Source organism: Gadus morhua, chromosome 17 (assembly GCF_902167405.1).
Source record: "Gadus morhua chromosome 17, gadMor3.0, whole genome shotgun sequence".
NCBI classification, from domain to species: Eukaryota; Metazoa; Chordata; class Actinopteri; order Gadiformes; family Gadidae; genus Gadus; species Gadus morhua.
The window spans coordinates 21,014,620-21,023,678 of record NC_044064.1 but is presented as its reverse complement, the minus strand read 5'-3'; positions in this window follow the sequence as shown (position 1 = coordinate 21,023,678).

The following is a 9,059-nucleotide window of genomic DNA, read 5'->3' as shown; positions in this document are numbered from 1 at the left end:
TTTCCGAATTTTTTATCGAACGACATTAAGGTTAGCACCAACATGTGTGTACAATTTGGACTCGTTCCGATGTCTAATTTTGGATTTCTTTGGATTTTTGATTTTCCACGTCTAATTTAGCTCATAAACCAATATTCAAAACGCTACCGTTTCGTCGTCGAAGGTCCGATCAAAAAAGTGTCTATCAATTCTATGCGTGTGCGTCTGAAGATGCCGTGTGCAAAGTTTGGTGTCGATTGGTGAAGAAATGTGGGAGGAGTAGCGAAAAAACAGTTTTGCGGTTTTCGCGATTTTGCGAAAAAAAATTATGGACGCAAATGGGCGTGGCCTATGCCAAAAGATGCAGCAGACTCCAGTGAATATGTGCGTACAAGTTTTTGAATGTGGGAGATTCGGTGTGGGAGTTATAGCCCCAAACGCGTATTCATTGGAATAGCGCCACCTAGTGGCCGGCATGTCTGGATTTTGTCGTCTGCGTAGTGTTCATGGACCTGGATCTAGTCATGCAATTGGCGTGTGTGCACCATTTACGGTTTGGGCTGTAGTACCACTTCTAGGGGGGAAGTATAATAATAATCCTTACAAAAACAATAGGGATCCAACCTGTTGGCTTGGACCCCTAATAATCCCTACAAAAACAATAGGGATCCAACCTGTTGGCTTGGACCCCTAACTAGAACTGCAAGCAGTTATGCAGGGGTCCAAGAAGTGTGCATTTCGCCGGCACAACGCGACAAGAAATGTGCGTTTCGCCGGCACAACGCGAAGCAAGTATTCAAAACGCTACCGTGAACAACATGTGGATATAAAGGTTTTGACTGTGGGAGCTTCGGTGTTGGAGTTATAGCCTAAAACGCGTTTTCAGAACATTCCATTGGCCAGTTGGGAGATATATTATTTCGTCGTTTTTTTGTGCCCCCTTGTGGCTAAATTTTCCAAAGACAATTTTCCTTTGCCAAATAACTCCCGCCCACATTAATAATTCTTGGCCATATTTTTTATATAGATTCGGGTTTGCCCCTTGATGGTTCCCTTATAGTTTGAAGAGCATTCCTCTGGCCAATTAGAAGAAAACGCTACCGTGAACAACATGTGGATATAAAGGTTTTGACTGTGGGAGCTTCGGTGTTGGAGTTATAGCCTAAAACGCGTTTTCAGAACATTCCATTGGCCAGTTGGGAGATATATTATTTCGTCGTTTTTTTGTGCCCCCTTGTGGCTAAATTTTCCAAAGACAATTTTCCTTTGCCAAATAACTCCCGCCCACATTAATAATTCTTGGCCATATTTTTTATATAGATTCGGGTTTGCCCCTTGATGGTTCCCTTATAGTTTGAAGAGCATTCCTCTGGCCAATTAGAAGATATACAATTTCCTCGTTTATTGCGCCCCCTTATGGCGAAATTTTCCGAAATCTTTTTCGAACACCACTAAGGGTAGCACCGACATGTGTGTAAAATTTGGACTTGATCGGATGTCTAATTTTGGTATTTTTCTGGATTTTTTGATTTTCGACGTAAAACGTAGCTAATAAACAAATTTTAAATGCTACCGTTTCGTAATGGAAGGTCGGATCAAAAAATGTTTGAGTTTTTCTTTTCGTGCTTGTCTGACGAAGTCGTGTGCAAAGTTTGGTGTCGATTGGTCAAGAAATGTGGGAGGAGTAGGAAAAAAACAGTTTTGCGGTTTTCGCGATTTTGCGAAAAAAAATTATAGACGCAAATGGGCGTGGCCTATGCCAAAAGATGCAGCAGACTCCAGTGAATATGTGCGTGCAAGTTTTTGACTGTGGGAGGTTCGGTGTGGGAGTTATAGCCCCAAACGCGTATTCCTTGGTATAGCGCCACCTAGGGGCCGGCGTGTCTGGATTTTGTCGTCTGCGTAGTCCTCACGGACCTGGATCTAGTCATGCAATTGGCGTGTGTGCAACATTTACGGTTTGGGCTGTATTCCCACTTTTACGGGGGAATAATAATAGGAAAAATCCTTACAAAAACAATAGGGATCCAACCTGTTGGCTTGGACCCCGGGTAGCACCGACATGTGTGTAAAATTTGGACTTGATCGGATGTCTAATTTTGGTATTTTTCTGGATTTTTTGATTTTCAACGTAAAACGTAGCTAATAAACAAATTTTAAATGCTACCGTTTCGTAATGGAAGGTCGGATCAAAAAATGTTTGAGTTTTTCTTTTCGTGCTTGTCTGACGAAGTCGTGTGCAAAGTTTGGTGTCGATTGGTCAAGAAATGTGGGAGGAGTAGGAAAAAAAACAGTTTTGCGGTTTTCGCGATTTTGCGAAAAAAAATTATAGACGCAAATGGGCGTGGCCTATGCCAAAAGATGCAGCAGACTCCAGTGAATATGTGCGTGCAAGTTTTTGACTGTGGGAGGTTCGGTGTGGGAGTTATAGCCCCAAACGCGTATTCCTTGGTATAGCGCCACCTAGGGGCCGGCGTGTCTGGATTTTGTCGTCTGCGTAGTCCTCACGGACCTGGATCTAGTCATGCAATTGGCGTGTGTGCAACATTTACGGTTTGGGCTGTATTCCCACTTTTACGGGGGAATAATAATAGGAAAAATCCTTACAAAAACAATAGGGATCCAACCTGTTGGCTTGGACCCCTAATAACTAGAACTGCAAGCAGTTATGCAGGGGTCCAAGAAGTGTGCATTTCGCCGGCACAACGCGACAAGAAATGTGCATTTCGCCGGCACAACGCGAAGCAAGTATTCAAAACGCTACCGTGAACAACATGTGGATATAAAGGTTTTGATTGTGGGAGCTTCGGTGTGGGAGTTATAGCCTAGAACGCGTTTTCAGAACATTCCATTGGCCAAATAGGAGATAGACAATGTCGTCGTTTTTTGGGGCCGCCCTGTGGCGAAATTTTCCAAAGACAATTTTCCTTTGCCAAATAACTCCCGCCCATATTAATAATTCTTGGCCATATTTTCTATATAGACTCGGGTTTGCCCCTTGATGGTTTCCCTTTAGTTTGAAGAACATTCCTTTGGCCAATTAGAAGATATACAATTTCGTCGTTTATTGCGCCCCCTAATGGCGAAATTTTCCGAAATTTTTATCGAACGTCATTAAGGTTAGCACCAACATGTCTGTAAAATTTGGACTCGTTCCGATGTCTAATTTTGGATTTCTTTGGATTTTTGATTTTCCACGTCTAATTTAGCTCATAAACCAATATTCAAAACGCTACCGTTTCGTCGTCGAAGGTCCGATCAAAAAAGTGTCTATCAATTCTATGCGTGTGCGTCTGAAGATGCCGTGTGCAAAGTTTGGTGTCGATTGGTCAAGAAATGTGGGAGGAGTAGGGAAAATACAGTTTTGCGGTTTTCGCGATTTTGCGAAAAAAAATTATAGACGCAAATGGGCGTGGCCTATGCCAAAAGTTGCAGCAGACTCCAGTGAATATGTGTGTACAAGTTTTTGGACTGTGGGAGGTTCGGTGTGGGAGTTATAGCCCCAAACGCGTTTTCCCTTGGTATAGCGCCACCTAGTGGCCGGCGTGTCTGTATTTTTGTGGTCTGCGTAATGTTCACGGACCTGGATCTAGTCATGCAATTGGCGTGTCGGCACCATTTACGGTTTGGGCTGTGGGCCCACTTCTAGAGGGAAATAATAATAATAATAATAATAATAAAAATCCTTACAAAAACAATAGGGATCCAACCTGTTGGCTTGGACCCCTAATAATAATAATCCTTACAAAAACAATAGGGATCCAACCTGTTGGCTTGGACCCCTAATAATAGGAATAATCCTTACAAAAACAATAGGGATCCAACCTGTTGGCTTGGACCCCTAATAAAAATCCTTACAAAAACAATAGGGATCCAACCTGTTGGCTTGGACCCCTAAAAACATAAATACGTTTAGAGGTCTTGCATCATTACTAACACACGGGAATCCGAGAGCTAGTATTGCTAACAGATTCAGATTACATTTTACACTTTAACTCGATCAGAATCATAACATAAAATCTGAACACAAACTCGTATGAAGTGATCTGATTTTAACTTACAGACAAATCATTTCTATAGTTCAAACGTATTTGATAGTTTGCGAGAGTGATAGTACGGCGTGGTCTTTCCTTGTCGAGTGAATCGGGAAGAGAACCGGAAGTAGGTTCGCGGTTGTTTATAGCGTCGTCAATATCACAATTTGACCACAGGGTGGCAGTATTTAACAAACTAAGGAAAGAATACATTTCTTACGGAAGGCAGAACAGTTAAGTCCATGATGTTATATATAAAAGGAAGTTGCTGTAGCATCAGTTATCAGCAAGTTTTCCTCGCTGAGGGCTTTGCCCGTTCTCGCACTCTGGATCCACACCTTCACTGTGAAAACCTCTAGTAAGAAATGGAAGAGAACCAAGTTGTTCAAATTAGCTCTATCTCTGCAAGGTGTCACATTGGGAACCCCCCCCCCCCCCCCCCTAAAAATGTAATAATCAACTCCTCCATTAACTAAATATAGACAATCAGAACTAAGGTGAAAACCACAGACCTGAACGTTTTCACCTTGAGACTCAAAATGTGTTTTTCTTTCTCTCCTCCATAAATATGAACACAGAAAACAACAGGGTTCACATCTGGAGTCCAGGATGCGTTGCGCTCAACAAGATGAGAGAGCGCACCGGTTGTTCAAAACATGTTTCGAACCGACGGCGTGTTTATTGAGCGGTGAGCGCTTGTCTATGGTGAGCGTTTCACTTGGCAGGGGATTAAGCCGCACGCGACAGGCCCTCAACTTCCTGTTTACCGCCAGGTAAGGCGAGCAGACCTTGACGCCCGCCTCCGCCCGGGCCCGACGGCCTCCGGCGTGTCAGGACACGACTTATGGGAGCAGGGGCGGGCGGGGGGGGGGGGGGGGGGTCGGGGGCATCCACAGGCTGTCAGGTTTATTTACTGAGGTAAACATCCACGCCGTGGTGGCTTGGTGCGTGTTGCCGTGGTGGCGGTAAACACGGTAGGGAGGGAGGACCGCCGGGAGAACAAACGGCGGCCGCTGCGAGCCGGAGCCGGTGTTACGAGCGGAGCCAGGTCACCGGGCGAACCATCTGTTTAGTACCGTGGTGAAGTTAGTTTGAAGTTGGATATTCGACGGATATTCGGCCATTCATTTCCTATGGAAAATTACTTTTTGCTCAATAGCTTCCGAGTTATAGGACCCAGAGGCCCCAGACCAATGTTGACTAGTCCTACTAAGTGGTACTAACAACACACACCTCACTAAAAAATAATATTTTGCTCCTCCTATTTTATTTAAATTTTTTAAGAATCCCATTCATTTCCTATGGGAAATTACTTTTTGCTCAATAGCTTCCGAGTTATAGGACCCAGAGGCCCCAGACCAATGTTGACCAGTCCTACTAAGTGGTACTAACAACACACACCTCACTAAAAAATAATATTTTGCTCCTCCTATTTTATTTAAATTTTTTAAGAATCCCATTCATTTCCTATGGGAAATTGCTTTTTGCTCAATAGCTTCCGAGTTATAGGACCCAGAGGCCCCAGACCAATGTTGACCTGTCCTACTAAGTGGTACTAACAACACACACCTCACTAAAAAATAATATTTTGCTCCTCCTATTTTATTTAAATTTTTTAAGAATCCCATTCATTTCCTATGGGAAATTGCTTTTTGCTCAATAGCTTCCGAGTTATAGGACCCAGAGGCCCCAGACCAATGTTGACCTGTCCTACTAAGTGGTACTAACAACACACACCTCACTAAAAAATAATATTTTGCTCCTCCTATTTTATTTAAATATTTTAAGAATCCCATTCATTTCCAATGGGAAATTGCTTTTTGCTCAATAGCTTCCGAGTTATGGGACCCAGAGGCCCCAGACCAATTTAGACCTGTCCTACTATGTGGTACTAACAACACACACCTCACTAAAAATTAATATTTTGCTCCTCCTATTTTATTTAAATATTTTAAGAATCCCATTAATTTCCTATGGAAAACGGCTTTTTGCTCAATAGCTTCCGAGTTATAGGACCCAGAGGCCCCAGACCAATGTTGACCTGTCCTACTAAGTGGTAATAACAACACACACCTCACTAAAAATTAATATTTTGCTCCTCCTATTTTATTTAAATTTTTTAAGAATCCCATTCATTTCCTATGGGAAATTACTTTTTGCTCAATAGCTTCCGAGTTATAGGACCCAGAGGCCCCAGACCAATGTTGACCAGTCCTACTAAGTGGTACTAACAACACACACCTCACTAAAAAATAATATTTTGCTCCTCCTATTTTATTTAAATTTTTTAAGAATCCCATTCATTTCCTATGGGAAATTACTTTTTGCTCAATAGCTTCCGAGTTATAGGACCCAGAGGCCCCAGACCAATGTTGACCAGTCCTACTAAGTGGTACTAACAACACACACCTCACTAAAAAATAATATTTTGCTCCTCCTATTTTATTTAAATTTTTTAAGAATCCCATTCATTTCCTATGGGAAATTGCTTTTTGCTCAATAGCTTCCGAGTTATAGGACCCAGAGGCCCCAGACCAATGTTGACCTGTCCTACTAAGTGGTACTAACAACACACACCTCACTAAAAAATAATATTTTGCTCCTCCTATTTTATTTAAATATTTTAAGAATCCCATTCATTTCCAATGGGAAATTGCTTTTTGCTCAATAGCTTCCGAGTTATGGGACCCAGAGGCCCCAGACCAATTTAGACCTGTTCTACTATGTGGTACTAACAACACACACCTCACTAAAAATTAATATTTTGCTCCTCCTATTTTATTTAAATATTTTAAGAATCCCATTAATTTCCTATGGAAAACGGCTTTTTGCTCAATAGCTTCCGAGTTATGGGACCCAGAGGCCCCAGACCAATGTGGACCTGTCCTACAATATGGTAATAACAACACACACCTCACTAAAAATTAATATTTTGCACCTCCAATTTTATTTGTATATTTTAAGAATCCCATTCATTTCCTATGGAAAACGGCTTTTTGCTCAATAGCTTCCGAGTTATAGGACCCAGAGGCCCCAGACCAATGTTGACCTGTCCTACTAAGTGGTAATAACAACACACACCTCACTAAAAATTAATATTTTGCTCCTCCTATTTTATTTAAATATTTTAAGAATCCCATTCATTTCCAATGGGAAATTGCTTTTTGCTCAATAGCTTCCGAGTTATGGGACCCAGAGGCCCCAGACCAATTTAGACCTGTTCTACTATGTGGTACTAACAACACACACCTCACTAAAAATTAATATTTTGCTCCTCCTATTTTATTTAAATATTTTAAGAATCCCATTCATTTCCTATGGAAAACGGCTTTTTGCTCAATAGCTTCCGAGTTATGGGACCCAGAGGCCCCAGACCAATGTGGACCTGTCCTACAATATGGTAATAACAACACACACCTCACTAAAACTTAATATTTTGCACCTCCAATTTTATTTGAATATTTTAAGAATCCCATTCATTTCCTATGGAAAACGGCTTTTTGCTCAATAGCTTCCGAGTTATAGGACCCAGAGGCCCCAGACCAATGTTGACCTGTCCTACTAAGTGGTAATAACAACACACACCTCACTAAAAATTAATATTTTGCTCCTCCTATTTTATTTAAATTTTTTAAGAATCCCATTCATTTCCTATGGGAAATTGCTTTTTGCTCAATAGCTTCCGAGTTATGGGACCCAGAGGCCCCAGACCAATTTAGACCTGTTCTACTATGTGGTACTAACAACACACACCTCACTAAAAATTAATATTTTGCTCCTCCTATTTTATTTAAATATTTTAAGAATCCCATTAATTTCCTATGGAAAACGGCTTTTTGCTCAATAGCTTCCGAGTTATGGGACCCAGAGGCCCCAGACCAATGTGGACCTGTCCTACAATATGGTAATAACAACACACACCTCACTAAAAATTAATATTTTGCACCTCCAATTTTATTTGTATATTTTAAGAATCCCATTCATTTCCTATGGAAAACGGCTTTTTGCTCAATAGCTTCCGAGTTATAGGACCCAGAGGCCCCAGACCAATGTTGACCTGTCCTACTAAGTGGTAATAACAACACACACCTCACTAAAAATTAATATTTTGCTCCTCCTATTTTATTTAAATATTTTAAGAATCCCATTCATTTCCAATGGGAAATTGCTTTTTGCTCAATAGCTTCCGAGTTATGGGACCCAGAGGCCCCAGACCAATTTAGACCTGTTCTACTATGTGGTACTAACAACACACACCTCACTAAAAATTAATATTTTGCTCCTCCTATTTTATTTAAATATTTTAAGAATCCCATTCATTTCCTATGGAAAACGGCTTTTTGCTCAATAGCTTCCGAGTTATGGGACCCAGAGGCCCCAGACCAATGTGGACCTGTCCTACAATATGGTAATAACAACACACACCTCACTAAAACTTAATATTTTGCACCTCCAATTTTATTTGAATATTTTAAGAATCCCATTCATTTCCTATGGAAAACGGCTTTTTGCTCAATAGCTTCCGAGTTATAGGACCCAGAGGCCCCAGACCAATGTTGACCTGTCCTACTAAGTGGTAATAACAACACACACCTCACTAAAAATTAATATTTTGCTCCTCCTATTTTATTTAAATTTTTTAAGAATCCCATTCATTTCCTATGGGAAATTGCTTTTTGCTCAATAGCTTCCGAGTTATAGGACCCAGAGGCCCCAGACCAATGTTGACCTGTCCTACTAAGTGGTACTAACAACACACACCTCACTAAAAATTAATATTTTGCTCCTCCTATTTTATTTAAATATTTTAAGAATCCCATTCATTTCCAATGGGAAATTGCTTTTTGCTCAATAGCTTCCGAGTTATGGGACCCAGAGGCCCCAGACCAATTTAGACCTGTCCTATTATGTGGTACTAACAACACACACCTCACTAAAAATTAATATTTTGCTCCTCCTATTTTATTTAAATATTTTAAGAATCCCATTCATTTCCTATGGAAAACGGCTTTTTGCTCAATAGCTTCCGAGTTATAGGACTCAGAG